The sequence below is a fragment of the Taudactylus pleione genome, unplaced genomic scaffold (genome assembly GCF_031769625.1).
Source record: "Taudactylus pleione unplaced genomic scaffold, aTauple2 ptg003137l, whole genome shotgun sequence".
Taxonomy (NCBI): domain Eukaryota; kingdom Metazoa; phylum Chordata; class Amphibia; order Anura; family Myobatrachidae; genus Taudactylus; species Taudactylus pleione.
In genome coordinates, this window is record NW_028287496.1 from 233,473 (window position 1) to 253,282 (window position 19,810).

Here is a 19,810-nt window from a genome sequence, read left to right on the forward strand (position 1 = left end):
TTCTCCCCAACACCTGGCTGTGCCCAGACAATGTACCCTGCTCCTCCTCTCACCTCTATTCTCTCCCAGGTTCCTGCTTTACTCTCCCCAACACCTGGCTGTGCCCAGACAATGTACCCTGCTCCTCCTCTCACCTCTATTCTCTCCCAGGTTCCTGCTTTACTCTCCCCAACACCTGGCTGTGCCCAGACAATGTACCCTGCTTCTCCTCTCACCTCTATTCTCTCCCAGGTTCCTGCTTTAGTCTCCCCAACACCTGTCTGTGCCCAGACAATGTACCCTGCTCCTCCTCTTACCTCTATTCTCTTCCAGGTTCCTGCTTTATTCTCCCCAACACCTGGCTGTGCCCAGACAATGTGCCCTGCTCCTCCTCTCACCTCTATTCTCTCCCAGGTTCCTGCTTTAGTCTCCCCAACACCTGGCTGTGCCCAGACAATGTACCCTGCTTCTCCTCTCACCTCTATTCTCTCCCAGGTTCCTGCTTTAGTCTCCCCAACACCTGGCAGTGCCCAGATAATGTACCCTGCTTCTCCTCTCACCTATATTCTCTCCCAGGTTCCTGCTTTAGTCTCCCCAATACCTGGCTGTGCCCAGACAATGTACCCTGCTCCTCCTCTCACCTCTATTCTCTCCCAGGTTCCTGCATTAGTCTCCCCAATACCTGGCTGTGCCCAGACTATGTACCCTGCTTCTCCTCTCACCTCTATTCTACCCCAGGTTCCTGCTTTAGTGTCCCCAACACCTGGCTTTGCCCAGACAATGTACCCTGCTTCTCCTCTTCCCTCTATTCTCTCCCAGGCTCCTGCTTTAGTCTCCCCAACACCTGTCTGTGCCCAGACAATGTACCCTGCTTCTCCTCCCACCTCTATTCTCTTCCAGGCTCCTGCTTTAGTCTCCCCAACACCTGGCTGTGCCCAATGTACCCTGCTCCTCCTCTCACCTCTATTCTCTCCCAGGTTCCTGCTTTATTCTCCCCAACACCTGGCTGTGCCCAGACAATGTACCCTGCTTCTCCTCTCACCTCTATTCTCTCCCAGGTTCCTGCTTTATTCTCCCCAACACCTGGCTGTGCCCAGACAATGTACCCTGCTTCTCCTCTCACCTCTATTCTCTCCCAGGTTCCTGCTTTAGTCTCCCAACACTTGGCTGTGCCCAGATAATGTACCCTGCTCCTCCTCCCACCTCTATTCTCTTCCAGGTTCCTGCTTTATTCTCCCCAATACCTGGCTGTGCCCAGACAATGTTCCCTGCTCCTCCTCACACCTCTATTCTCTCCCAGGTTCCTGCTTTATTCTCCCCAACACCTGCCAGGGCCCAGACAATGTACCCTGCTCCTCCTCCCACCACTATTCTCTCCCAGGATCCTGCTTTATTCTCCCCAACACCTGGCTGTGCCCAGACAAAGTACCTGCTTCTTCTCTCACCTCTATTCTCTCTCAGGTTCCTACTTTAGTCCCCCCAATACCTGGCTGTGCCCAGATAATGTACCCTGCTCCTCCTCCCACCTCTATTCTCTTCCAGGTTCCTGCTTTATTCTCCCCAACACCTGGCTGTGCCCAGACAATGTACCCTGCTCCTCCTCTCACCTCTATTCTCTCCCAGGTTCCTGCTTTAGTCTTCCCAATACCTGGCTGTGCCCAGACAATGTACCCTGCTCCTCCTCTCACCTCTATTCTCTCCCAGGTTCCTGCTTTATTCTCCCCAACACCTGGCTGTGCTCAGACAATGTACCCTGCTCCTCCTCCCACCTCTATTCTCTCCCAGGTTCCTGCTTTAGTCTCCCCAACACCTGGCTGTGCCCACTGTACCCTGCTCCTCCTCCCATCTCTATTCTCTCCGAGTTTCCTGCTTTATTCTCCCCAACACCTGGCTGTTCCCAGACAATGTACCCTGCTCCTCCTCCCACCTCTATTCTCTCACAGGTTCCAGCTTTAGTCTCCCCAACACCTGGCTGTGCCCAATGTACCCTGCTCCTCCTCTCACCTCTATTCTCTCCCAGGTTCCTGCTTTAGTCTTCCCAATACCTGGCTGTGCCCAGACAATGTACCCTGCTCCTCCTCTCACCTCTCTTCTCTCCCAGGTTCCTGCTTTATTCTCCCCAACACCTGGCTGTGCTCAGACAATGTACCCTGCTCCTCCTCCCACCTCTATTCTCTCCCAGGTTCCTGCTTTAGTCTCCCCAACACCTGGCTGTGCCCAATGTACCCTGCTCCTCCTCCCATCTCTATTCTCTCCGAGTTTCCTGCTTTATTCTCCCCAACACCTGGCTGTTCCCAGACAATGTACCCTGCTCCTCCTCCCACCTCTATTCTCTCCCAGGTCCTGCTTTAGTCTCCCCAATACCAGGCTGTGCCCAGACACTGTACCCTGCTTCTCCTCTCACATCTATTCTCTCCCAGGTTCCTGCTTTAGTCTCCCCAATACCTGGCTGTGCCCAGACAATGTACCCTGCTTCTCCTCTCACGTCTATTCTCTCCCAGGTTCCTGCTTTAGTCTCCCCAACACCAGGCTGTGCCCAGACAATGTACCCTGCTTCACCTCTCACCTCTATTCTCTCCCAGGTTCCTGCTTTAGTCTCCCCAACACCTGGCTGTGCCCAGACACTGTACCCTGCTTCTCCTCTCACCTCTATTCTCTCCCAGGTACCAGAATTAGTGTCCCCAACACCTGGCTGTGCCCAGACAATGTATCCTGCTCCTCCTCTCACCTCTATTCTCTCCCAGGTTCCTGCATTAGTCTCCCCAACACCTGGCTGTGCCCAGACAATGTACCCTGCTCCTCCTCTCACCTCTATTCTCTCTCAGGCTCCTGCTTTACTCTCCCCAACACCTGGCTGTGCCCAGACAATGTACCCTGCTCCTCCTCTCACCTCTATTCTCTCCCAGGTTCTTGCATTAGTCTGCCCAACACCTGGCTGTGCCCAGACAATGTACCCTGCTCCTCCTCCCACCTCTATTCTCTCCCAGGTTCCTGCTTTACTCTCCACAACACCTGGCTGTGCCCAGACACTGTACCCTGCTCCTCCTCCCACCTCTATTCTCTCCCAGGTTCCTGCTTTACTCTCCCCAACACCTGGCTGTGCCCAATGTACCCTGCTCCTCCTCCCACCTCTCTTCTCTCCCTGGTTCCTGCATTAGTCTCCCCAACACCTGCCTGTGCCCAGACAATGTACCCTGCTCCTCCTCTCACCTCTATTTTCTCCCACGCACCAGATTTACTCTCCCCAACACCTGGCTGTGCCCAGACAATGTATCCTGCTTCTCCTCTCACCTCTATTCTCTCCCTGGTTCCTGCATTAGTCTCCCCAACACCTGGCTGTGCCCAGACAATGTACCTTGCTCCTCCTCTCACCTCTATTTTCTCCCACACTCCAGCTTTACTCTCCCCAACACCTGGCTGTGCCCAGACAATGTTCCCTGCTTTTCCTCTCACCTCTATCCTCTCCCAGGTTCCGGCTTTAGTCTTCCCAATACCTGGCTGTGCCCAGACAATGTACCCTGCTCCTCCTCCCACCTCTATTCTCTTCCAGGTTCCTGCTTTATTCTCCCCAACACCTGTCTGTGCCCAGACAATGTTCCCTGCTCCTCCTCTCACCTCTATTCTCTCCCAGGTTCCTGCTTTATTCTCCCCAACACCTGGCTGTGCCCAGACAATGTACCCTGCTCCTCCTCCCACCTCTATTCTCTCCCAGGTTCCTGCTTTAGTCTCCCCAACACCTGGCTGTGCCCAGACAATGTACCCTGCTTCTCCTCTCACCTCTATTCTCTCCCAGGTTTCTGCTTTATTCTCCCCAACACCTGGCTGTGCCCAGACAATGTACCCTGCTTCTCCTCTCACCTCTATTCTCTCCAAGGTTCCGGCTTTAGTCTCCCCAATACCTGGCTGTGCCCAGACAATGTACCCTGCTCCTCCTCCCACCTCTATTCTCTTCCAGGTTCATGCTGTGTTCTCCCCAAAACCTGGCTGTGCCCAGATAATGTACCCTGCTCCTCCTCCCACCTCTATTCTCTTCCAGGTTCCTGCTTTGTTCTCCCCCCGACACCTGGCTGTGCCCAGACAATGTACCCTGCTCCTCCTCTCACCTCTATTCTCTCCCAGGTTCCTGCTTTAGTCTTCCCAATACCTGGCTGTGCCCAGACAATGTACCCTGCTCCTCCTCCCACCTCTATTCTCTCCCAGGTTCCAGCTTTAGTCTCCCCAACACCTGGCTGTGCCCCATGTACCCTGCTCCTCCTCTCACCTCTATTCTCTCCCAGGTTCCTGCATTAGTCTCCCCAATATGTGGCTGTGCCCAGACACTGTACCCTGCTTCTCCTCTCACCTCTATTGTCTCCCAGGTTCCTGCTTTAGTCTCCCCAACACCTGGCTGTGCCCAGACAATGTACCCTGCTTCTCCTCTCACCTCTATTCTCTCCCATGTTCCTGCTTTAGTCTCCCTAACACCTGGCTGTGCCCAGACACTGTACCCTGCTTCTCCTCTCACCTCTATTCTCTCCCAGTTTCCTGCTTTACTCTCCCCAACACCTGGCTGTGCCCAGACAATGTACCCTGCTCTTCCTCTCACCTCTATTCTCTCCCAGGTTCCTGCATTAGTCTCCCCAACACCTGGCTGTGCCCAGACAATGTACCCTGCTCCTCCTATCACCTCTATTCTCTCCCAGGTTCCTGCTTTACTCTCCCCAACACCTGGCTGTGCCCAGACAATGTACCCTGCTCCTCCTCTCACCTCTGTTCTCTCCCAGGTTCCTGCTTTAGTCTCCCCAACACCTGGCTGTGCCCAGACAATGTACCCTGCTCCTCCTCTCACCTCTATTCTCTCCCAGATTCCTGCATTAGTCTCCCCAACACCTGGCTGTGCCCAGACAATGTACCCTGCTTCTCCTCTCACCTCTATTCTCTCCCAGGTTCCTGCATTAGTCTCCCCAACACCTGGCTGTGCCCAGACAATGTACCCTGCTCCTCCTCTCACCTCTATTTTCTCCCACGCTCCTGCTTTACTCTCCCCAACACGTGGCTATGCCCAGACAATGTACCCTGCTTCTCCTCTCACCTCTATTCTCTCCCAGGTTCCTGCATTAGTCTCCCTAACACCTGGCTGTCCCCAGACAATGTACCCTGCTCCTCCTCCCACCTCTATTCTCTCCCAGGTTCCTGCTTTACTCTCCCCAACACCTGGCTGTGCCCAGACAATGTACCCTGCTTCTCCTCTCCCCTCTATTCTCTCCCAGGTTCCTGCTTTACTCTCCCCAATACCTGGCGGTGCACAGACAATGTACCCTGCTCCTCCTCTCACCTCTATTCTCTCCCAGGTTCCTGCTTTACTCTCCCCAACACCTGGCTGTGCCCAGACAATGTACCCTGCTCCTCCTCTCACCTCTATTCTCTCCCAGGTTCCTGCTTTACTCTCCCCAAAACCTGGCTGTGCCCAGACAATGTACCCTGCTTCTCCTCTCCCCTCTATTCTCTCCCAGGTTCCTGCTTTAGTCTCCCCAACACCTGGCTGTGCCCAGACAATGTACCCTGCTCCTCCTCTCACCTCTATTCTCTCCCAGGTTCCTGCTTTACTCTCCCCAACACCTGGCTGTGCCCAGACAATGTACCCTGCTCCTCCTCTCACATTTATTCTCTCCCAGGTTCCTGCTTTACTCTCCCCAATACCTGGCTGTGCCCAGACAATGTACCCTGCTCCTCCTCTCACCTCTATTCTCTCCCAGGTTCCTGCTTTACTCTCCCCAACACCTGGCTGTGCCCAGACAATGTACCCTGCTCCTCCTCCCACCTCTATTCTCTCCCAGGTTCCTGCTTTACTCTCCCCAACACCTGGCTGTGCCCAGACAATGTACCCTGCTTCTCCTCTCCCCTCTTTTCTCTCCCAGGTTCCTGCTTTAGTCTCCCCAACACCTGGCTGTGCCCAGACAATGTACCCTGCTTCTCCTCTCCCCTCTATTCTCTCCCAGGTTCCTGCTTTAGTCTCCCCAACACCTGGCTGTGCCCAGACAATGTACCCTGCTCCTCCTCTCACCTCTATTCTCTCCCAGGTTCCTGCTTTACTCTCCCCAACACCTGGCTGTGCCCAGACAATGTACCCTGCTCCTCCTCTCACCTCTATTCTCTCCCAGGTTCCTGCTTTACTCTCCCCAACACCTGGCTGTGCCCAGACAATGTACCCTGCTCCTCCTCTCACCTCTATTCTCTCCCAGGTTCCTGATTTACTCTCCCCAACACCTGGCTGTGCCCAGACAATGTACCCTGCTCCTCCTCTCACCTCTATTCTCTCCCAGGTTCCTGCATTACTCTCCCCAACACCTGGCTGTGCCCAGACAATGTACCCTGCTCCTCCTCTCACCTCTATTCTCTCCCAGGTTCCTGCTTTAGTCTCCCCAACACCTGGCTGTGCCCTGACAATGTACCCTGCTTCTCCTCTCACCTCTATTCTCTCCCAGGTTCCTGCCTTAGTCTTCCCAACACCTGGCTGTGCCCAGACAATGTACCCTGTTCCTCCTCTAACCTCTATTCTCTCGCAGGTTCCTGCTTTACACTCCCCAACACCTGGCTGTGCCCAGACAATGTACCCTGCTTCTCCTCTCACCTCTATTCTCTCCCAGGTTCCTGCTTTAGTCTCCCCAACACCTGGCTGTGCCCAGACAATGTACCTGCTCCTCCTCCCACCTCTATTCTCTCCCAGGTTCCTGCTTTATTCTCCCCAACACCTGGCTGTGCCCAGACAATGTACCCTGCTCCTCCACCCACCTCTATTCTCTCCCAGGTTCCTGCTTTAGTCTCCCCATCACCTGGCTGTGCCTAATGTACCCTGCTCCTCCTCCCACCTCTATTCTCTCCCAGGTTCCTGCATTAGTCTCCGCAATACCTGGCTGTGCCCAGACACTGTACCCTGCTTCTCCACTCACCTCTATTCTCTCCCAGGTTCCTGCTTTAGTCTCCCCAACACCTGGCTGTGCCCAATGTACCCTGCTCCTCCTCCAACCTCTATTCTGTCCCAGGTTCCTGCATTAGTCTCCCCAATACCAGGCTGTGCCCTGACATTGTACCCTGCTTCTCCTCTCACCTCTATTCTATCCCAGGTTCCTGCATTAGTCTCCCCAACACCTGGCTGTGCACAATGTACCCTGCTCCTCCTCTCACCTCTATTCTCTCCCAGGTTCCTGCTTTACTCTCCCCAACACCTGGCTGTGCCCAGACACTGTACCCTGCTCCTCCTCTCACCTCTATTCTCTCCCAGGTTCCTGCTTTAGTCTCCCCAACACCTGGCTGTGCCCAGACAATGTACCCTGCTCCTCCTCTCCCCTCTATTCTCTCCCAGGTTCCTGCTTTAGTCTCCCCAACACCTGTCTGTCCCCAGACACTGTAACCTGCTTCTCCTCCCACCTCTATTCTTTCCCATGTTCCTGCTTTAGTCTCCCCAACACCTGTCTGTGCCCAGACAATGTACCCTGCTTCTCCCCTCACCTCTATTCTCTCCCAGGTTCCTGCTTTAGTCTCCCAACACTTGGCTGTGCCCAGATAATGTACCCTGCTCCTCCTCCCACCTCTATTCTCTTCCAGGTTCCTGCTTTATTCTCCCCAATACCTGGCTGTGCCCAGACAATGTTCCCTGCTCCTCCTCACACCTCTATTCTCTCCCAGGTTCCTGCTTTATTCTCCCCAACACCTGCCAGGGCCCAGAAAATGTACCCTGCTCCTCCTCCCACCACTATTCTCTCCCAGGATCCTGCTTTATTCTCCCCAACACCTGGCTGTGCCCAGACAAAGTACCTGCTTCTTCTCTCACCTCTATTCTCTCTCAGGTTCCTTCTTTAGTCTCCCCAATACCAGGCTGTGCCCAGATAATGTACCCTGCTCCTCCTCCCACCTCTATTCTCTTCCAGGTTCCTGCTTTATTCTCCCCAACACCTGGCTGTGCCCAGACAATGTACCCTGCTCCTCCTCTCACCTCTATTCTCTCCCAGGTTCCTGCTTTAGTCTTCCCAATACCTGGCTGTGCCCAGACAATGTACCCTGCTCCTCCTCTCCCCTCTATTCTCTCCCAGGTTCCTGCTTTATTCTCCCCAACACCTGGCTGTGCTCAGACAATGTACCCTGCTCCTCCTCCCACCTCTATTCTCTCCCAGGTTCCTGCTTTAGTCTCCACAACACCTGGCTGTGCCCAATGTACCCTGCTCCTCCTCCCATCTCTACTCTCTCCGAGTTTCCTGCTTTATTCTCCCCAACACCTGGCTGTTCCCAGACAATGTACCCTGCTCCTCCTCCCACCTCTATTCTCTCCCAGGTTCCTGCTTTAGTCTCCCCAACACCTGGCTGTGCCCAATGTACCCTGCTCCTCCTCTCACCTCTATTCTCTCCCAGGTTCCTGCTTTAGTCGTTCCAATACCTGGCTGTGCCCAGACAATGTACCCTGCTCCTCCTCTCACCTCTCTTCTCTCCCAGGTTCCTGCTTTATTCTCCCCAACACCTGGCTGTGCTCAGACAATGTACCCTGCTCCTCCTCCCACCTCTATTCTCTCCCAGGTTCCTGCTTTAGTCTCCCCAACACCTGGCTGTGCCCAATGTACCCTGCTCCTCCTCCCACCTCTATTCTCTCCGAGTTTCCTGCTTTTTTCTCCCCAACACCTGGCTGTTCCCAGACAATGTACCCTGCTCCTACTCCCACCTCTATTCTCTCCCAGGTTCCTGCTTTAGTCTCCCCAACACCTGGCTGTGCCCAATGTACCCTGCTCCTCCTCCCATCTCTATTCTCTCCGAGTTTCCTGCTTTATTCTCCCCAACACCTGGCTGTTCTCAGACAATGTACCCTGCTCCTCCTCCCACCTCTATTCTCTCCCTGGTTCCTGCTTTAGTCTCCCCAATACCTGGCTGTGCCCAGACACTGTACCCTGCTTCTCCTCTCACATCTATTCTCTCCCAGGTTCCTGCTTTAGTCTCCCCAATACCTGGCTGTGCCCAGACAATGTACCCTGCTTCTCCTCTCACCTCTATTGTCTCGCAGGTTCCTGCTTTAGTCTCCCCAACACCAGGCTGTGCCCAGACAATGTACCCTGCTTCACCTCTCACCTCTATTCTCTCCCAGGTTCCTGCTTTAGTCTCCCCAACACCTGGCTGTGCCCAGACACTGTACCCTGCTTCTCCTCTCACCTCTATTCTCTCCCAGGTACCAGAATTAGTGTCCCCAACACCTGGCTGTGCCCAGACAATGTATCCTGCTCCTCCTCTCACCTCTATTCTCTCCCAGGTTCCTGCATTAGTCTCCCCAACACCTGGCTGTGCCCAGACAATGTACCCTGCTCCTCCTCTCACCTCTATTCTCTCTCAGGCTCCTGCTTTACTCTCCCCAACACCTGGCTGTGCCCAGACAATGTACCCTGCTCCTCCTCCCACCTCTATTCTCTCCCAGGTTCCTGCTTTAGTCTCCCCAACACCTGGCTGTGCCCAATGTACCCTGCTCCTCCTCCCATCTCTATTCTCTCCGAGTTTCCTGCTTTATTCTCCCCAACACCTGGCTGTTCCCAGACAATGTACCCTGCTCCTCCTCCCACCTCTATTCTCTCCCAGGTTCCTGCTTTAGTCTCCCCAACACCTGGCTGTGCCCAATGTACCCTGCTCCTCCTCTCACCTCTATTCTCTCCCAGGTTCCTGCTTTAGTCTTCCCAATACCTGGCTGTGCCCAGACAATGTACCCTGCTCCTCCTCTCACCTCTCTTCTCTCCCAGGTTCCTGCTTTATTCTCCCCAACACCTGGCTGTGCTCAGACAATGTACCCTGCTCCTCCTCCCACCTCTATTCTCTCCCAGGTTCCTGCTTTAGTCTCCCCAACACCTGGCTGTGCCCAATGTACCCTGCTCCTCCTCCCACCTCTATTCTCTCCGAGTTTCCTGCTTTTTTCTCCCCAACACCTGGCTGTTCCCAGACAATGTACCCTGCTCCTACTCCCACCTCTATTCTCTCCCAGGTTCCTGCTTTAGTCTCCCCAACACCTGGCTGTGCCCAATGTACCCTGCTCCTCCTCCCATCTCTATTCTCTCCGAGTTTCCTGCTTTATTCTCCCCAACACCTGGCTGTTCCCAGACAATGTACCCTGCTCCTCCTCCCACCTCTATTCTCTCCCTGGTTCCTGCTTTAGTCTCCCCAATACCTGGCTGTGCCCAGACACTGTACCCTGCTTCTCCTCTCACATCTATTCTCTCCCAGGTTCCTGCTTTAGTCTCCCCAATACCTGGCTGTGCCCAGACAATGTACCCTGCTTCTCCTCTCACCTCTATTGTCTCCCAGGTTCCTGCTTTAGTCTCCCCAACACCAGGCTGTGCCCAGACAATGTACCCTGCTTCACCTCTCACCTCTATTCTCTCCCAGGTTCCTGCTTTAGTCTCCCCAACACCTGGCTGTGCCCAGACACTGTACCCTGCTTCTCCTCTCACCTCTATTCTCTCCCAGGTACCAGAATTAGTGTCCCCAACACCTGGCTGTGCCCAGACAATGTATCCTGCTCCTCCTCTCACCTCTATTCTCTCCCAGGTTCCTGCATTAGTTTCCCCAACACCTGGCTGTGCCCAGACAATGTACCCTGCTCCTCCTCTCACCTCTATTCTCTCTCAGGCTCCTGCTTTACTCTCCCCAACACCTGGCTGTGCCCAGACAATGTACCCTGCTCCTCCTCTCACCTCTATTCTCTCCCAGGTTCTTGCATTAGTCTCCCCAACACCTGGCTGTGCCCAGACAATGTACCCTGCTCCTCCTCCCACCTCTATTCTCTCCCAGGTTCCTGCTTTACTCTCCACAACACCTGGCTGTGCCCAGACACTTTACCCTGCTCCTCCTCCCACCTCTATTCTCTCCCAGGTTCCTGCTTTACTCTCCCCAACACCTGGCTGTGCCCAATGTACCCTGCTCCTCCTCCCACCTCTATTCTCTCCCTGGTTCCTGCATTAGTCTCCCCAACACCTGCCTGTGCCCAGACAATGTACCCTGCTCCTCCTCTCACCTCTATTTTCTCCCATGCAACAGATTTACTCTCCCCAACACCTGGCTGTGCCCAGACAATGTATCCTGCTTCTCCTCTCACCTCTATTCTCTCCCTGGTTCCTGCATTAGTCTCCCCAACACTTGGCTGTGCCCAGACAATGTACCTTGCTCCTCCTCTCACCTCTATTTTCTCCCACACTCCAGCTTTACTCTCCCCAACACCTGGCTGTGCCCAGACAATGTACCCTGCTTCTCCTCTCACCTCTATTCTCTCCCAGGTTCCTGCTTTAGTCTCCCAACACCTGGCTGTGCCCAGATAATGTACCCTGCTCCTCCTCCCACCTCTATTCTCTTCCAGGTTCCTGCTTTATTCTCCCCAACACCTGGCTGTGCCCAGACAATGTTCCCTGCTTTTCCTCTCACCTCTATCCTCTCCCAGGTTCCGGCTTTAGTCTTCCCAATACCTGGCTGTGCCCAGACAATGTACCCTGCTCCTCCTCCCACCTCTCTTCTCTTCCAGGTTCCTGCTTTATTCTCCCCAACACCTGTCTGTGCCCAGACAATGTTCCCTGCTCCTCCTCTCACCTCTATTCTCTCCCAGGTTCCTGCTTTATTCTCCCCAACACCTGGCTGTGCCCAGACAATGTACCCTGCTCCTCCTCCCACCTCTATTCTCTCCCAGGTTCCTGCTTTAGTCTCCCCAACACCTGGCTGTGCCCAGACAATGTACCCTGCTTCTCATCTCACCTCTATTCTCTCCCAGGTTTCTGCTTTATTCTCCCCAACACCTGGCTGTGCCCAGACAATGTACCCTGCTTCTCCTCTCACCTCTATTCTCTCCCAGGTTCCGGCTTTAGTCTCCCCAATACCTGGCTGTGCCCAGACAATGTACCCTGCTCCTCCTCCCACCTCTATTCTCTTCCAGGTTCATGCTGTGTTCTCCCCAAAACCTGGCTGTGCCCAGATAATGTACCCTGCTCCTCCTCCCACCTCTATTCTCTTCCAGGTTCCTGCTTTGTTCTCCCCAACACCTGGCTGTGCCCAGACAATGTACCCTGCTCCTCCTCTCACCTCTATTCTCTCCCAGGTTCCTGCTTTAGTCTTCCCAATACCTGGCTGTGCCCAGACAATGTACCCTGCTCCTCCTCCCACCTCGATTCTCTCCCAGGTTCCAGCTTTAGTCTCCCCAACACCTGGCTGTGCCCCATGTACCCTGCTCCTCCTCTCACCTCTATTCTCTCCCAGGTTCCTGCATTAGTCTCCCCAATATGTGGCTGTGCCCAGACACTGTACCCTGCTTCTCCTCTCACCTCTATTGTCTCCCAGGTTCCTGCTTTAGTCTCCCCAACACCTGGCTGTGCCCAGACAATGTACCCTGCTTCTCCTCTCACCTCTATTCTCTCCCATGTTCCTGCTTTAGTCTCCCTAACACCTGGCTGTGCCCAGACACTGTACCCTGCTTCTCCTCTCACCTCTATTCTCTCCCAGTTTCCTGCTTTACTCTCCCCAACACCTGGCTGTGCCCAGACAATGTACCCTGCTCCTCCTATCACCTCTATTCTCTCCCAGGTTCCTGCTTTACTCTCCCCAACACCTGGCTGTGCCCAGACAATGTACCCTGCTCCTCCTCTCACCTCTATTCTCTCCCAGGTTCCTGCTTTAGTCTCCCCAACACCTGGCTGTGCCCAGACAATGTACCCTGCTCCTCCTCTCACCTCTATTCTCTCCCAGATTCCTGCATTAGTCTCCCCAACACCTGGCTGTGCCCAGACAATGTACCCTGCTTCTCCTCTCACCTCTATTCTCTCCCAGGTTCCTGCATTAGTCTCCCCAACACCTGGCTGTGCCCAGACAATGTACCCTGCTCCTCCTCTCACCTCTATTTTCTCCCACGCTCCTGCTTTACTCTCCCCAACACCTGGCTATGCCCAGACAATGTACCCTGCTTCTCCTCTCACCTCTATTCTCTCCCAGGTTCCTGCATTAGTCTCCCTAACACCTGGCTGTCCCCAGACAATGTACCCTGCTCCTCCTCCCACCTCTATTCTCTCCGAGGTTCCTGCTTTACTCTCCCCAACACCTGGCTGTGCCCAGACAATGTACCCTGCTTCTCCTCTCCCCTCTATTCTCTCCCAGGTTCCTGCTTTACTCTCCCCAATACCTGGCGGTGCACAGACAATGTACCCTGCTCCTCCTCTCACGTCTATTCTCTCCCAGGTTCCTGCTTTACTCTCCCCAACACCTGGCTGTGCCCAGACAATGTACCCTGCTCCTCCTCTCATCTCTATTCTCTCCCAGGTTCCTGCTTTACTCTCCCCAAAACCTGGCTGTGCCCAGACAATGTACCCTGCTTCTCCTCTCCCTTCTATTCTCTCCCAGGTTCCTGCTTTAGTCTCCCCAACACCTGGCTGTGCCCAGACAATTTACCCTGCTCCTCCTCTCACCTCTATTCTCTCCCAGGTTCCTGCTTTACTCTCCCCAACACCTGGCTGTGCCCAGACAATGTACCCTGCTCCTCCTCTCACATCTATTCTCTCCCAGGTTCCTGCTTTACTCTCCCCAATACCTGGCTGTGCCCAGACAATGTACCCTGCTCGTCCTCTCACCTCTATTCTCTCCCAGGTTCCTGCTTTACTCTCCCCAACACCTGGCTGTGCCCAGACAATGTACCCTGCTCCTCCTCCCACCTCTATTCTCTCCCAGGTTCCTGCTTTACTCTCCCCAACACCTGGCTGTGCCCAGACAATGTACCCTGCTTCTCCTCTCCCCTCTTTTCTCTCCCAGGTTCCTGCTTTAGTCTCCCCAACACCTGGCTGTGCCCAGACAATGTACCCTGCTTCTCCTCTCCCCTCTATTCTCTCCCAGGTTCCTGCTTTAGTCTCCCCAACACCTGGCTGTGCCCAGACAATGTACCCTGCTCCTCCTCTCACCTCTATTCTCTCCCAGGTTCCTGCTTTACTCTCCCCAACACCTGGCTGTGCCCAGACAATGTACCCTGCTCCTCCTCTCACCTCTATTCTCTCCCAGGTTCCTGATTTACTCTCCCCAACACCTGGCTGTGCCCAGACAATGTACCCTGCTCCTCCTCTCACCTCTATTCTCTCCCAGGTTCCTGCATTACTCTCCCCAACACCTGGCTGTGCCCAGACAATGTACCCTGCTCCTCCTCTCACCTCTATTCTCTCCCAGGTTCCTGCTTTAGTCTCCCCAACACCTGGCTGTGCCCTGACAATGTACCCTGCTTCTCCTCTCACCTCTATTCTCTCCCAGGTTCCTGCCTTAGTCTCCCCAACACCTGGCTGTGCCCAGACAATGTACCCTGTTCCTCCTCTCACCTCTATTCTCTCGCAGGTTCCTGCTTTACACTCCCCAACACCTGGCTGTGCCCAGACAATGTACCCTTCTTCTCCTCTCACCTCTATTCTCTCCCAGGTTCCTGCTTTAGTCTCCCCAACACCTGGCTGTGCCCAGACAATGTACCTGCTCCTCCTCCCACCTCTATTCTCTCCCAGGTTCCTGCTTTATTCTCCCCAACACCTGGCTGTGCCCAGACAATGTACCCTGCTCCTCCGCCCACCTCTATTCTCTCCCAGGTTCCTGCTTTAGTCTCCCCAACACCTGGCTGTGCCTAATGTACCCTGCTTCTCCTCCCACCTCTATTCTCTCCCAGGTTCCTGCATTAGTCTCCGCAATACCTGGCTGTGCCCAGACACTGTACCCTGCTTCTCCACTCACCTCTATTCTCTCCCAGGTTCCTGCTTTAGTCTCCCCAACACCTGGCTGTGCCCAATGTACCCTGCTCCTCCTCCAACCTCTATTCTGTCCCAGGTTCCTGCATTAGTCTCCCCAATACCAGGCTGTGCCCTGACATTGTACCCTGCTTCTCCTCTCACCTCTATTCTCTCCCAGGTTCCTGCATTAGTCTCCCCAACACCTGGCTGTGCACAATGTACCCTGCTCCTCCTCTCACCTCTATTCTCTCCCAGGTTCCTGCTTTACTCTCCCCAACACCTGGCTGTGCCCAGACACTGTACCCTGCTCCTCCTCTCACCTCTATTCTCTCCCAGGTTCCTGCTTTACTCTCCCCAACACCTGGCTGTGCCCAGACAATGTACCCTGCTCCTCCTCTCCCCACTATTCTCTCCCAGGTTCCTGCTTTAGTCTCCCCAACACCTGTCTGTCCCCAGACACTGTACCCTGCTTCTCCTCCCACCTCTATTCTTTCCCATGTTCCTGCTTTAGTCTCCCCAACACCTGTCTGTGCCCAGACAATGTACCCTGCTTCTCCCCTCACCTCTATTCTCTCCCAGGTTCCTGCATTAGTCTCCCCAACACCTGGCTGTGCCCAGACACTGTACCCTGCTCCTCCTCTCACGTCTATTCTCTCCCAGGTTCCTGCTTTAGTCTCCCCAACACCTGGCTGTGCCCAGACAATGTACCCTGCTCCTCCTCTCACCTCTATTCTCTCCCAGGTTCCTGCTTTATTCTCCCCAACACCTGGCTGTGCCCAGACAATGTACCCTGCTCCTCCTCTCACCTCTATTCTCTCCCAGGTTCCTGCTTTACTCTCCCCAACACCTGGCTGTGCCCAGACAATGTACCCTGCTTCTCCTCTCACCTCTATTCTCTCCCAGGTTCCTGCTTTAGTCTCCCCAACACCTGGCTGTGCCCAGACAATGTACCCTGCTCCTCCTCTCACCTCTATTCTCTCCCAGGTTCCTGCTTTACTCTCCCCAACACCTGGCTGTGCCCAGACACTGTACCCTGCTTCTCCTCCCACCTCTATTCTCTCCCAGGTTCCTGCTTTACTCTCCCCAACACCTGGCTGTGCCCAGACAATGTACCCTGCTCCTCCTCTCACCTCTATTCTCTCCCAGGTTCCTGCTTTACTCTCCCCAACACCAGGCTGTGCCCAGACAATGTACCCTGCTCCTCCTCTCACCTCTATTCTCTCCCAGGTTCCTGCTTTAGTCTCCCCAACACCTGGCTGTGCCCAGACAATGTACCCTGCTTCTCCTCTCACCTGTATTCTCTCCCAGGTTCCTGCTTTAGTCTCCCCAACACCTGGCTGTGCCCAGACAATGTACCCTGTTCCTCCTCTCACCTCTATTCTCTCCCAGGTTCCTGTTTTACTCTCCCCAACACCTGGCTGTTCCCAGACAATGTACCCTGCTTCTCCTCTCACCTCTATTCTCTCCCAGGTTCCTGCTTTATTCTTCCCAACACCTGGCTGTGCCCAGACAATGTACCCTGCTCCTCCTCCCACCTCTATTCTCTCCCAGGTTCCTGCTTTATTCTCCCCAACACCTGGCTGTGCCCAGACAAAGTACCCTGCTCCTCCTCTCACCTCTATTCTCTCCCAGGTTCCTGCTTTACTCTCCCCAACACCTGGCTGTGCCCAGACAATGTACCCTGCTCCTCCTCTCACCTCTATTCTCTCCCAGGTTCCTGCTTTACTCTCCCCAACACCTGGCTGTGCCCAGACAATGTACCCTGCTCCTCCTCTCACCTCTATTCTCTCCCAGGTTCCTGATTTACTCTCCCCAACACCTGGCTGTGCCCAGACAATGTACCCTGCTCCTCCTCTCACCTCTATTCTCTCCCAGGTTCCTGCATTACTCTCCCCAACACCTGGCTGTGCCCAGACAATGTACCCTGCTCCTCCTCTCACCTCTATTATCTCCCAGGTTCCTGCTTTAGTCTCCCCAACACCTGGCTGTGCCCTGACAATGTACCCTGCTTCTCCTCTCACCTCTATTCTCTCCCAGGTTCCTGCCTTAGTCTCCCCAACACCTGGCTGTGCCCAGACAATGTACCCTGTTCCTCCTCTCACCTCTATTCTCTCGCAGGCTCCTGCTTTACACTCCCCAACACCTGGCTGTGCCCAGACAATGTACCCTGCTTCTCCTCTCACCTCTATTCTCTCCAAGGTTCCTGCTTTAGTCTCCCCAACACCTGGCTGTGCCCAGACAATGTACCTGCTCCTCCTCCCACCTCTATTCTCTCCCAGGTTCCTGCTTTATTCTCCCCAACACCTGGCTGTGCCCAGACAATGTACCCTGCTCCTCCGCCCACCTCTATTCTCTCCCAGGTTCCTGCTTTAGTCTCCCCAACACCTGGCTGTGCCTAATGTACCCTGCTCCTCCTCCCACCTCTATTCTCTCCCAGGATCCTGCATTAGTCTCCCCAATACCTGGCTGTGCCCAGACACTGTACCCTGCTTCTCCACTCACCTCTATTCTCTCCCAGGTTCCTGCTTTAGTCTCCCCAACACCTGGCTGTGCCCAATGTACCCTGCTCCTCCTCCAACCTCTATTCTGTCCCAGGTTCCTGCATTAGTCTCCCCAATACCAGGCTGTTCCCTGACATTGTACCCTGCTTCTCCTCTCACCTCTATTCTCTCCCAGGTTCCTGCATTAGTCTCCCCAACACCTGGCTGTGCACAATGTACCCTGCTCCTCCTCTCACCTCTATTCTCTCCCAGGTTCCTGCTTTACTCTCCCCAACACCTGGCTGTGCCCAGACACTGTACCCTGCTCCTCCTCTCACCTCTATTCTCTCCCAGGTTCCTGCTTTAGTCTCCCCAACACCTGGCTGTGCCCAGACAATGTACCCTGCTCCTCCTCTCCCCTCTATTCTCTCCCAGGTTCCTGCTTTAGTCTCCCCAACACCTGTCTGTCCCCAGACACTGTACCCTGCTACTCATCCTACCTCTATTCTTTCCCATGTTCCTGCTTTAGTCTCCCCAACACCTGTCTGTGCCCAGACAATGTACCCTGCTTCTCCCCTCACCTCTATTCTCTCCCAGGTTCCTGCATTAGTCTCCCCAACACCTGGCTGTGCCCAGACACTGTACCCTGCTCCTCCTCTCACGTCTATTCTCTCCCAGGTTCCTGCTTTAGTCTCCCCAACACCTGGCTGTGCCCAGACAATGTACCCTGCTCCTCCTCTCACCTCTATTCTCTCCCAGGTTCCTGCTTTTTTCTCCCCAACACCTGGCTGTGCCCAGACAATGTACCCTGCTCCTCCTCTCACCTCTATTCTCTCCCAGGTTCCTGCTTTACTCTCCCCAACACCTGGCTGTGCCCAGACAATGTACCCTGCTCCTCCTCTCACCTCTATTCTCTCCCAGGTTCCTGCTTTAGTCTCCCCAACACCTGGCTGTGCCCAGACAATGTACCCTGCTTCTCCTCTCACCTCTATTCTCTCCCAGGTTCCTGCTTTAGTCTCCCCAACACCTGGCTGTGCCCAGACAATGTACCCTGCTCCTCCTCTCACCTCTATTCTCTCCCAGGTTCCTGCTTTACTCTCCCCAACACCTGGCTGTGCCCAGACACTGTACCCTGCTTCTCCTCTCCCCTCTATTCTCTCCCAGGTTCCTGCTTTACTCTCCCCAACACCTGGCTGTGCCCAGACAATGTACCCTGCTCCTCCTCTCACCTCTATTCTCTCCCAGGTTCCTGCTTTACTCTCCCCAACACCAGGCTGTGCCCAGACAATGTACCCTGCTCCTCCTCTCACCTCTATTCTCTCCCAGGTTCCTGCTTTAGTCTCCCCAACACCTGGCTGTGCCCAGACAATGTACCCTGCTTCTCCTCTCACCTCTATTCTCTCCCAGGTTCCTGCTTTAGTCTCCCCAACACCTGGCTGTGCCCAGACAATGTACCCTGTTCCTCCTCTCACCTCTATTCTCTCCCAGGTTCCTGCTTTACTCTCCCCAACACCTGGCTGTTCCCAGACAATGTACCCTGCTTCTCCTCTCACCTCTATTCTCTCCCAGGTTCCTGCTTTATTCTTCCCAACACCTGGCTGTGCCCAGACAATGTACCCTGCTCCTCCTCCCACCTCTATTCTCTCCCAGGTTCCTGCTTTATTTTCCCCAACACCTGGCTGTGCCCAGACAATGTACCCTGCTCTTCCTCCCTCCTCTATTCTCTCCCAGGTTCCTGCTTTAGTCTCCCCAACTCCTGGCTGTGCCCAATGTACCCTGCTCCTCCTCCCACCTCTATTCTCTCCCAGGTTCCTGCATTAGTCTCCCCAATACCTGGCTGTGCCCAATGTACCCTGCTCCTCCTCTTACCTCTATTCTCTCCCAGGTTCCTGCTTTACTCTCCCCAACACCTGGCTGTGCCCAGACACTGTACCCTGCTCCTCCTCTCACCTCTATTCTCTCCCAGGTTCCTGCATTAGTCTCCCCAATACCTGGCTGTGCCCAGACACTGTACCCTGCTTCTCCTCTCACCTCTATTCTCTCCCAGGTTCCTGCATTAGTCTCCCCAATACCTGGCTGTGCCCAGACACTGTACCCTGCTTCTCCTCTCACCTCTATTCTCTCCCAGGTTCCTGCTTTAGTCTCCCCAACACCAGGCTATCCCCAATGTACCCTGCTCCTCCTCTCACCTCTATTCTCTCCCAGGTTCCGGCTTTACTCTCCCCAACACCTGGCTGTGCCCAGACACTGTACCCTACTTCTCCTCTCACCTCTATTCTCTCCCAGGTTCCTGCTTTAGTCTCCCCAACACCTGGCTGTGCCCAGACAATGTACCCTGCTCCTCCTCTCCCCTCTATTCTCTCCCAGGTTCCTGCTTTAGTCTCCCCAACACCTGTCTGTCCCCAGACACTGTACCCTGCTTCTCCTCCCACCTCTATTCTCTCCCAGGTTCCTGCTTTAGTCTCCCCAACACCTGTCTGTGCCCAGACAATGTACCCTGCTCCTCCTCTCACCTCTATTCTCTCCCAGGTTCCTGCATTAGTCTCCCCAACACCTGGCTGTGCCCAGACACTGTACCCTGCTCCTCCTCTCAACTCTATTCTCTCCCAGGTTCCTGCTTTACTC